Source organism: Spinacia oleracea, chromosome 5, assembly GCF_020520425.1.
Source record: "Spinacia oleracea cultivar Varoflay chromosome 5, BTI_SOV_V1, whole genome shotgun sequence".
Lineage (NCBI taxonomy): Eukaryota > Viridiplantae > Streptophyta > Magnoliopsida > Caryophyllales > Amaranthaceae > Spinacia > Spinacia oleracea.
The window spans coordinates 114,817,976-114,830,102 of NC_079491.1; positions in this window are offsets into that span (position 1 = coordinate 114,817,976).

Below are 12,127 nucleotides of genomic sequence, written 5' to 3' on the forward strand. Positions count from 1 at the left end.
GATAGCCCACAAGGATACATTTGTCAGATTTTGGATGAAGTTTGTCTGAAATTAATCGTTTGACGTATACTTCACATCCCCAAATCTTAAGAAAAGACACATTTGGAGGCTTTCCAAACCATAATTCGTATGGAGTCTTTTCGACAGCTTTAGACGGAGCTCTATTTATAGTGAGTGCAGCTGTATTTAGTGCATGTCCCCAAAATTCTAATGGAAGTTTGGCCTGACCCATCATTGACCTGACCATGTCTAGCAAGGTTCTGTTCCTCCGTTCCGACACACCGTTCCATTGTGGTGGTCCAGGAGGAGTCAATTTTGATAGAATTCCACATTCTTTCAGATGGTCATCAAATTCATAGCTCAGATATTCACCGCCTCTATCAGACCGCAGTGCCTTAATCTTCTTGCCTAATTGATTCTCTACTTCACTCTGAAATTCCTTGAATTTGTCAAAGGATTCACACTTATGCTTCATTAGGTAGACATAACCATATCTACTGAAGTCATCAGTGAAAGTGATAAAGTAGCTGAAAACACCTCTAGCATTTGTACTCATTGGTCCACATACATCTGTATGGATTAAACCCAATAGTTCATTTGCTCTTTCTCCAACTTTAGAGAAAGGTTGCTTTGTCATTTTGCCAAGTAAACATGATTCGCATTTACCATAATCCTCTAAGTCAAATGGTTCTAGAATTCCTTCCTTTTGAAGTCTTTCTAAGCGTTTCAAGTTTATATGGCCTGATCGACAATGCCACAGATAGGTGAGATCTGAATCATCCTTTTTGGCCTTTTTGGTATTTATGTTATATACTTGTTTGTCGTGATCTAATAAAAAAAGTCCATTGACTAATCTAGCAGATCCATAAAACATCTCTTTAAAATAAAACGAACAACTATTGTCTTTTATTAAAAAGGAAAATCCCTTTGCATCTAAGCAAGAAACTGAAATGATGTTTTTCGTAAGACTTGGAACATGGAAACACTCTTCCAGTTCCAAAACTAGCCCGGAGGGCAACGACAAATAATAAGTTCCTACAGCTAATGCAGCAATTCGTGCTCCATTTCCCACTCGTAAGTCGACTTCACCCTTGCTTAACTTTCAACTTCTTCTTAGTCCCTGTGGATTGGAACATAAGTGTGAGCCACAACCTGTATCTAATACCCAAGAAGTTGAATTAGCAAGTATACAGTCTATAACGAAAATACCTGAAGATGGAACGACTGTTCCGTTCTTCTGATCTTCCTTTAGCTTCAAGCAATCTCTCTTCCAATGCCCCTTCTTCTTGCAGTAGAAGTATTCGGATTCAGAAGTGGGTTGACTGACCTTCCTCTTTACAGATTTGGCGCCAGTTTGCTTAGTTGGGCTGGCCTTGTTGCCACCTTTCTTAGCATTCCTCTTCTTTCCAGATTTCTTGAACTTGCCCCCACGCACCATAAGCACATCCTGCTTATCACTTTTGAGCGTCTTTTCAGCGGTCTTCAGCATACCGTGAAGCTCAGTGAGCGTTTTGTCCAGACTATTCATACTGTAGTTCAGTTTGAACTGATCATACCCGCTATGAAGAGAATGGAGGATGGTGTCTATAGCCATTTCCTGAGAAAATTGCTGATCCAGCCGACTCATATTCTCAATGAGTCCAATCATTTTGAGAACATGTGGACTTACGGGCTCGCCTTTCTTAAGCTTGGTCTCAAGAATTTTCCTATGAGTCTCGAATCTTTCGACTCGAGCCAGATCTTGGAACATGTTCTTCAACTCACTGATGATTGTGAAAGCATCTGAGTTGATGAACGTTTTCTGCGGATCTGCACTCATGGTGGCGAGCATTAGACATTTCACATCCTTGTTGGCATCAATCCAACGATTGAGGGCTGCCTGAGTGACCCCGTCGCCTGCGGCTTCGGGCATCGCCTCTTCTAGGACATACTCCTTTTCTTCCTGCATAAGAACTATTTGCAAGTTCCTTTGCCAGTCAAGGAAGTTTTTCCCGTTCAACTTCTCCTTTTCGAGAATTGATCGAATGTTGAATGAATTGTTGTTTGCCATATTTAAAACTACAATTGAAAAGAATAAACAAATAAATAACCATTCACAGTTTCTCTTAATAAACTTAAATTCTAGCATACATGCATAATTCAATGTTCATTAAGAATTTTATTCAAGTTATGTGTTCCGACAGGTGTGAATAAAATGATTCCAAGATCCTAAAATCATTGAAGAACTAAGCACAGTTTGTCGGCTTAATCCTAAAACATCTTAGGTAAGCAAAAGCCTTTTGCTAATAGTCTAGAAATTATTCTTGGTTGATAGGTACGTCTAAGAACTTATTAGGTAAACCTATCGATTTTGCCACGACATAAAAGGACTCCTTACTTATATCGTTGAGTTTCACCAAAACTAACATGTACTCACAATTATTTGTGTACCTTGCCCCTTTAGGACCAATAAGTAACACCTCGCTGAGCGAAAACTATTACTAGATTGATGTAAAGGATATCCAAGCAAGTGTATATTTTGGCATGGCACCTTTTAACTCAATTTTTTAAGTTTGGAACTTAAGGCTCTTACTATGTTGGTTAGATTTTAAGTGAACTAAAATCCTTAATCATGCAACATAATCAAGCTTTTGCTCTCATGCATTTTAAGACATATTTAAAAGCAATAAATAACTTAAAACATGCATAAGATAAATGTGATCTAGTATGGCCCGACTTCATCTTGAAGCTTTAACTTCAAAGTCCGTCTTGAAAATCTCCGTGGGAGGCACCATTTTCTTCAAATAGAATAAGCTATAATTAAAACTAATTACAACTATTTGATGGTACGCAGACCATATTTGAATTAAAAAAAACAACCTTGGTACTTTAGACCAATTACATTCAAATTAATGGTACGCAGACCATATTTTCTATCCTATTTGGGCCATACTAGTCACTTCATAACCTGCAAAACAGTACATATACAATATATACCATTCACCCATTTATTATCATGAATGGCCCACATAGCTGGTTAGTAAAACACATTATGCATCACGTAAACATTTGCAGCAATTAATCAAGGGCACCAATAATCTACCAATTATTCAGTCCTTATTAATTCTAATCAAGTTGTTTTAACCTTAAGGATTTGTAGACCTAATCAAGAGTATATGACTAAAAAGGGCTCCCACTTAAACCAATAAATTCATATGCTTTACTAATTTTAAACATAAAAATGTATTTCTAGTCTAACCGGAAACATACAAATTTAATTAAAATTTAAAGCTCATATAAATTTATAATTGAATCCAAAAAGTTTAATTTAATTTCAGTCGTATTTAAATTAATTCACGATTTTAATTTTAGTAAAATAATTAGAATAAATAAAATTTATTATAATTACAATATTCAAAATTAAAATCCAAGAAAATAATTTAAATTATCAATTTTAAAATTAATTAAAATTACGTAAACTGAAAATTTCAAATTAAAATTTCAAAACGATCTAATCGCAACGCAACAATCCCACGCAACGCACGCCCATGGGCCACACGCACACAGCCATCGCTGGCCATGTGCGCGCAGCCCATGCGCTGCCTCGCATCGCTACTGCTCACCATCGCAAGGCCTCACGCAAGCTGGTGCTCGCTGCGCGCGCCAGCGCTCGACGCACGAGCATGCTGCCGCAGCCCATCGCTGGGCGCAGCGCTCGTCGCACGTCGCAACACGCACCCGCAGCCCATCGCTGGGCGCAGCGCTCGTCGCACGCACAACAAGCACTCGCACGCCATCGCTGGGCGCAGCGCTCGTCGCACGCACAATAGCGCTCGCACGTACCATCGCTGGGCGTAGCGCTCGTCGCACGCACAATAGCGCTCGCTGCGCGCGAGCGATCGATGCTTGGCGCAGCACTCGTGGCACGCGATCTTACGCTCGCTGTGCGCGAGGCTCCGCACGCGTGCGCGAGGCAGTGCGCGCTGTGGCGCAGCTCGCTTGCTGCCCACACGCGACTGCTCGTGCCTTGCCCTCGCCCTCGCCCATTCGCCCATCGCACACAGCCCACGACACAAGGCAGGGCTGCTGCCTTTTGCTCGTGCACCATGGCCTTGCTCATTGCTTTCGTACCGCATGGGCGACGAGCTCTCTTGCTCATCGTCACATGCCCGCACTATACAACACCCCTTAAGGGTAACACGTAGCGTCCATTGCTTTGTGCGTGCAAGTTATATGATCGAATCGCATAAAAATTTAATTGATTTCCGATTAACATGGATTCAAGTCTAGGTCATAAAAATTTAAAATTTAACATAAATTTACAATTTTTATGATGGTTTTTAATCATAGGTATCTAATTAAATTATAATTAATTATGAAAATCAAATTAATTCTAAATTATTCTAATTTTCAACAAATTAATCATAATTACAAATTAGATTGCATAATTAACAAGGTTAGGCATTCAAACTTGTTAAACATATACAGTAGGTCAATCAAAAATTCAAGATTTATCAACAAGAATCGCAAATATTTAATTTAACATCTTAAATTTACGAAATTTTGCATTCGAAAAACTAAAACCTCCGAAAAGTCATAGTTAGGCTTCGAATTTGAGAATTCTGGGTTCGGCCGAAAAATAGTACTTTTGTCAAAATTTTAGAATGCCTTTTACATGCGGAATTGACACAAAAATCACTCGATTTGGATGAGTAACGAAGAAACTACCGAAAAACTGCGTACGTATAATTAAATAAACGCAATTTGCAATTAATTAACAATTACGAAAATTATTCACCCTTTTAATTCTTGCAAATTTGTAATATTTAACCAAGTTCATGCAATTTAGATTATGAAAATAATAAGAGGCTCGTGATACCACTGTTAGGTTATGATACATATGACAATTCATAAATCATGCGGAAAAAACCATAAAGCCAGGAAAACATATTATTTACACATAATCATTTAGCATAGTTTAGATGCATACTCTTTGTTGCGTGCCCTCCCTAGCTGCGCCCGAACCGAACAAGAACAAGTCTTTAGGACTCCAAGTGTCGTCCCTCCGTAGATAGTCCACAGCACGTCCGGATCCGCCTTAAGATTGACCAACTAGAATCGCCCTTAAGATTCTACTTATTTTCGGCTAAATGGCCAAGAATTATGGCTGATTTTTGTGCTTAAAAATCCTAGCTTTGAATACTTGAAAACTTATGTATAAACAATGACCCTAGGCCCTTATTTATAGAGGTATGGAAAGAGAATTGGAATCCTATTAGGATACTAATTTATTTAATTAGAATCCTGCTAGGACTCTATTTAAATAAACTTTATCTAATAGGTTTAGGATTTAATCTTTTATTGAATCCCGATAGCTTTAGGATTCGCACACGAGCATCGCACGAGCACCGTACACCCGCGCAGGCCTTGCGGCCCACGCTGAGCGCACAGCGCTCGGCCCACGCTACTATCCGCGCGCGCCCATGGCTTCGGCTGGGTCGGGCTTGCGCTGGGCCTGGTCGAGGCTTTGGCGTGTGTTGGTGATGCGTGTGGCTTGCTGGGCGATGGCCTGGCTTCGTGCTGGGCCTTCGTCTAGCGAGCCTCGTCCGATGCTAATTCGTACGATACGCTTTCGATTAAATTCCCGATTCCGGAATTTATTTCCGATACGAACAATATTTAATATTTCCGATTCCGGAATTAATTTCCGTTTCGAACAAATATTTTCCGGAATTATTTTCCGATTCCGATAATATTTCCGTTTCTGACAATATTTCCGTTTCCGACAATATTTCCGATTCCGGCAATATTTCCATTTCCGATAATATTTTCCGATACGTACCATGTTTCCGTTTCCGACAACATCTACGACTTGGATAATATTTATATATCCGATACGATCCATATTTCCGTTTCCGGCAATATCATCGTTTCCGGAGTATTCATTTCTTGCCTGTGACGATCTCAGCTCCCACTGAAACCAAGATTCGTCGATTCCGAATATCCATAGATGGAGTATTTAATGCCATTAAATACTTGATCCGTTTACGTACTATTTGTGTGACCCTACGGGTTCAGTCAAGAGTAAGCTGTGGATTAATATCATTAATTCCACTTGAACTGAAGCTGCCTCTAGCTAGGCATTCAGCTCACTTGATCTCACTGAATTATTAACTTGTTAATTAATACTGAACCGCATTTATTAGACTTAACATTGAATGCATCCTTGGACCAAGGGCATTATTTCCTTCAGTAATTTCAGCGCCCAGGGCTGGGCGCCGAAGATTTCGGCGCCTAGAGCCTGGCGTTGAAAATAGGGTCTGGGCCGTATTTCCTTGTCAGATTTGGACTCGTGGAATACGGAGTCTTTGAGATTTATCCGAGTCTTTTAGTGCGTATTAAGTTTATGACGGAATGCGTCTGGGCCCGTTACGAACTCTAGGTTCGTTAGGATTTTAATTAATACGTAACTCTTATTTTTGAGCTATACTAGGAATAGGATTCCTCTTGCAAATTCTATCTCTTTTAGGATTTATGTTGGAGTGCAACACCTAATTCACAGGTTTCTATCTTTTATGACTTGCCACTTTTAGCAACTACCCGTTACGGCAGTTACTATTTTTAGCAGGTTTCTATAAATAGCAGTTTTGGTCGAAATGAAAAGGGTGATTGAGATTCGTTATTTTATAGGAGATGCGTCACCAAGTGGAGATTTTATGTTCTCATCATCGAACCTTCCCTTTCGGGAATGGGGACAAAAGTAGGTGTCTACAGTTAGCCCCCACTTTGACTGAGTCTCGGGAAGAGACGATGGTCAAAGTACTGGACGGAGTGCGTCACACAAGCCATAGTGTATGTGACTTATTTTGCGAGGGTCTCACGAGCCACCGAGTGATTACATTTGATTTAAGGGTCATCACTTGAAGTGTCGACATATCCCTCACGTGTCATTGGGATTTGTTAACGGATAGTATAGAAACTCCCTCACTTTGTCATTGGAAGTATCTAAAGATGCGTAGAAACTCCCTCACTTTGTCATTGGAAGTAGCTACAGATGTTTTTGAAATCAAAGCTATAAAGTGTAATTTGTCCTGGCCAAGCCCAATCACGAGGTAAAAATGTTTTTAAAGATTCTCATTTTCAGGGTTAAGTAAACGAGAAAACCCCCTTGTTTTTATAGGACGTAAAACGAAGGAAAATCCAGCACATCGCTCTTTTTGGAAAAATTGGAAAACCAATCCTTTAATTTTTTGGAAAAGGGAAAACCAGAAAAGTTATCGCTGCAGCGACTAAGGACCTGCGCGGTTAGTGGCGCAGACCCCGCCGGCTAAAGATGGCGAGCCTGGCCGCTAAGGGTGGACGCCCCGTCCGATAGAAGTGGACGAATCTGTTTTGAAGTTAAATTTTTTTTTAAAAGAAGGACTTACGCGATTTGTGACGTAGACCCCGCCGGCTAAAGATGGCGAGCCTGTCCGCTAAGGGTGGACACCCCGTCCGATAGAAGTGGACGAGTCTGTTTTGAAGTTCGTTTGTTTTTTTTGAAAATAAGGACCTACGCGGTTTGTGACGTAGACCCCGCCGGCTAAAGATGGCGAGCCTATTTTGAATTTGAAGATTTTATTTTTCGAAAACTGAGGACCTGCGCGGCTAGTGACGCAGACCCCGCCCGCTGAAGGTGGGCGAGCCCTGTCCGCTAAGGGTGGACGCCCCGCTCGCTGGAGGTGAGCGAACCTGAATTCGTCTTTTCCATTGGGGACTCGCGTGGTTTGTGGCGCGATCTTGCCCGATTGAGGTGGGCAAGTCCCTATTCACTTTGTTCATTGTGATTTCTTTTGAGAATTTATTTTTATTCATTCTTGCAGGAGCGAATTCTTTCGAGGGATGCTCGGATTTAGTTGCAACCTGAATGTGGGTTGACAACGTGCTTAGACGGACTATTGTCTCGTGGTCATCTTCTTTCATGGTTTTGAGCTAGTCTTTGCGGCTCAATTTTGCCACTACTCGGGTCTTTGATCAGGGGACCATGTATAAGTATCAACGTCGACCTTTGTCTTGAGGTCGTAATCTGGTTTTATCTTTTGAGACATCTAAACACGGGACTTCGTACATCGTAGTCTGGGAATATTGTTTTGACTTTGCATAATATATATTTTCTTTCGAGCCCTCAAGCACTCGTGCTTGACGGTCATTTCTTGTCAAAGAGGTTCCTTGGGGATACGCATTTTGTAATGTCCTTGATCGTGTTTGGGATCGTGATCGTAAGTGCGAGCAATCTTTGTAGTGGTGTGCTACTCTTGACAAAGTCGTGAGGTGCAACTTTCAGTAACGAAATCGGCAATTTTCGAGTCGAATGGATACGACAGGGCCCTATAGAAGTCAGAGCTGTTTTTCGGGCCTGGGTTCATTTTTGGCGCCCCTGGCCTGGGCGTCAGAAATAATTTACGCCCAGGTGGGGCGTTGAAAATGTTGTTTGGGCTGGTCTTTTGATGACACAATTGGCCTCTTGTTCGTTCGTTCATTTCACTTGGAAATTCTACTTATTCTCTTCTCTTTTGTTTTTCTTTATTTTTGAAACGTAGAATTTATCGGAGATCACAATGAGTTGAGTGATCGTGATGATTTCTCGAGAAGCCGTAGCCGATTGGTGGACTACGGTGTTTGTCGCTTTGGGGCGAATTTTTTAAAGGAATTGTTGCTCTTAAGGCGTACAGTTATTGCAATAGTTGGAGGAGTCTATATGGCCCGAGGAACATACCTTGAGACGTAAGACTTTGATCGCTCGTATATATTTTTTCCTTTTGAACGCGTTCGTGAATGTTCGATACATAGAATGATGTATATGCGAACGAGCGTTCATAGAATGGCCGTTGCGTGCGGTCCTTTAATCAGTTCGCTTGAATCATATTTTTTTTTTGAGCAATGACTGATTTTGAATAGTTTGCTTAGAAGCTTGATAGGGTTCAGGCCCATTCATGAAGTGGGCTCAAGCATCGTGCCCTTTCAATCGTTCAAACATTTGCTTCGAGATATTTTTTATTTTGCTATGGTCGTTTCGTAGCTTGGAGCCCCCAAGTATGCATGTTGGGATGCTTCCTTTTGGCGTACGATTTTTGTAGGTTCTTTCGAGAAAGATGCCTTGGGGTTCCGCTCGTGTAGGTGCGAGCTATCCCTTCTGTGGTAGGTAATATTTTGCTACTTTTAATTCTTAATGTAGAAGTCGTGTGGCTTGCATTTTGAATTTGGGCGATAAGTAGTTTGATCCTCATGCTCTTGGTCGTGCCCGCATTAGTGCAATATGCCTCACTCTTGTTTTTTTAGACTTGTACTGTGGGATGGTTGAACTTACGGTGCGAAGTAGGCTTGTGTGGCCTAACAGCGTGTCTTAGAACATTCCTCCAGGTGTTGGGATATCATTATTATTTTTTGCATTGGAGTACTTCCTCACATCTCGTTTAGGTGCTCGAACAAGTGTAGCACCTTCTGCGTGGGTGTGCACGGCTTATTACTTAGTTCGATGCGAGGATTCATAGGTGTTTCTTTCTTGTTTTTATATCAGGGCGAAATTTGGTAAGCAGAGAGATTCAGCGCCCAGACTGGGGCGTTAAAGATATCGGCGCCCAGCTCTGGGCGTTGAAAATGAGTTCTGGGCAGAATTCGGCAGTTTTTATCCTTGATTTTTCGTTCGCTTTTGCTTTGGAACGACGTAGACTGTGTAATGGGCGCTTGTAGGGCGAGCGTTATGTGCAGTAGTTTGATCGGATTTTTTGGTGACTCGCGATTTTCAGTTACCCTTGTTAGTGGGGCGACTTTATATATTCTAAGTAGTGCTTTAGAATTTGGGAGGGGTTGTAGCCATTCTAAGGTTCGTTTTACACGATAAAACCTTAGGATTGTGCCCCTATGACGTATGTATAGCATTAGCGTCTAGAATTTGCGATAAAATCGTCATTTCGAGCAGTTTTAGAGTGTTTTTCTCAAGCCCCCAATTGTAGCTACGGGATTGGCTTGATGCTATAATGTTTGGCATACGTTTTTATGCATTCATGGTGACATAGATCATGAATAGTCTGAACCAGACTCGTTTAGTGCGAGGTACGTTCGAGTAGTGATTTGCTACTTCTCTTGTAAATGTCGTATTGTGCGACATTGCCATGGTCAAGGTAGTCACATGTTGAAGTGTGCCTTGACCAAAAGCTAGGTGCCTTTCTTTACCCATAATCATATTTAGAGATCCCTTTGAATCACTTGCAACATCGAGATAAATGCATACTTAGATTAAACCAACGACACTTTATTATGTTCGAAGAAGTGTTTGAAAATTATTTGAAATCCGAGTCCTACTGTGTACAATCTGAGGTGTCCTAAGTAAGTTTGACTTATAGAAGGGTTCGTACAGGATTACATGAGTGAATCAAAATACTGTTACGATTTTTGGAATGCTGTCTAAGGATTTGCTGGAAGCCAGGGTGCAGGCGTCAAGATATTACTTGTGCCCGTGTGGCACATGCTTTAGGCTTTTAGGGGCCATCTTTTCCAGAATTGCGGGAATACAAACCGCTTTCAAATTGACTTAGATTTACTTGGTGTATGTCTGCACAAAAGGTCAAGGTATACTTAGTTCTTTCCCTAGCTCTTTCATTTCAATTTTTTTAGCCCCCAGTTGCTATTATTTCTTCCCATTAATGATGCTTTCAGATTTCAATTTTAGATGCCCGTGTCATATGTCTGAGTAGGGTGAACCTTGGTTAGGTGCCAAGTCCTATTGACAATGTCTGATTTTTTTTTAAAGGGGATTCGCAAGCATTTGAATTATCATGAACGGGTGCCCTGAGTTCGAAGGAACGATGGGGCGATGCCGTAGAACAATCCTATTTATTGCAAGCTTACTGCCTTTACTACTTGTTGGCGATTATGACTGTGTCTAGTGGTGAAAGAAGGTCTTTAAGTGAGTTATTTTGCTTTTAGGGACGGTCAAGTCGAGTACTTTTAGAGGTCATGGATGCTCGCGCTAGCCCCCATTCAATTGAGGCAAAGCGATCTTTTGAGTATTGGCTAAGTGCCTAGGAGTGTGATTGCTCCTTCCGGCAAGGGTAGGTGCCCTTTTTATTTTTCGATGTGTGCTCATTAATTTTGGCATCTTGATGACTTGGATTCTTCCTTTAACTTAAATTTTTTTTTTCGACTTGGATTGCAAGTAATTAAATTTCAATAAGGGACTCTATTCTTTATTCTTGTTATTCTATAGGTTTTAACATTTTTGCAAATTGGTTGGACCGAATAATGGATTGCCTACGTATCCGCCTTAAATAGATTTAATTTGGAATCAGGTCTTGCGTGGTTCTTAGCCAGAAAATGGTTTCTTAGAATGCCAATTTTAAACAAGTACGTTCGAGTGGAGCCGTAATGTTTGAAAATAGGGTGAAATAAGTGTACGAAAATTTTGAAGCGCGCGTATTTTGTGTATTTTGTATGATCTTCTACCCCCCCAAGTGTTCGTTGTTCTTCCGCATGTATATAGGAAAATATATGAACACTTTTAGGAATTGGAAGTGAAAAGCAAGAACGGCGCCCAGGGCTGGGCGCTATTATTTTCGGCGCCCAGGTCTGGGCGTTGAAAGCGTGTTTTGGGCTGCCTTTTTGCGCTGCTCCTTTCCGTTTCGTGCCAAATATTTGTGAATCTTTTTTGTGCGCTAAATGCTTCTTTTCCTTTTTTAAATGCTTATTTTCTTTTTTTTGTGCGCTTTGCAAAGTTCTTTTTTTAAAAAAATTTAATTTTTTTTTATGTTAAGTGTAGAACGTACTTTTCATTTGTTTTTTTTATTCGTGACTCAAGACGGCTTGAAAGATGGGTCGAATGAGATAGGATAATTTGTATAGGTATTAGTCAAGCCTGAGGATTACATCTGCTAGGACTCACAATTTGCAGCCTCGTACTAGTGTCATGAGTTTACATCAACCAAGGCCAATGAGTAGCATGGGGACGGCTCAAGGATGTATCCAAACAAATTATATGGTCATTATACTAATGGTGGTGTAAGAGCAGGGTTGGGCTTTGGAAATAATGGGTATGACACACGTGTCAATGGCCGTACGTGGTTTGCAGTTGACAACAAGTTCAAGAACAAGAGTCGAGGTAATGGTTTCTTGG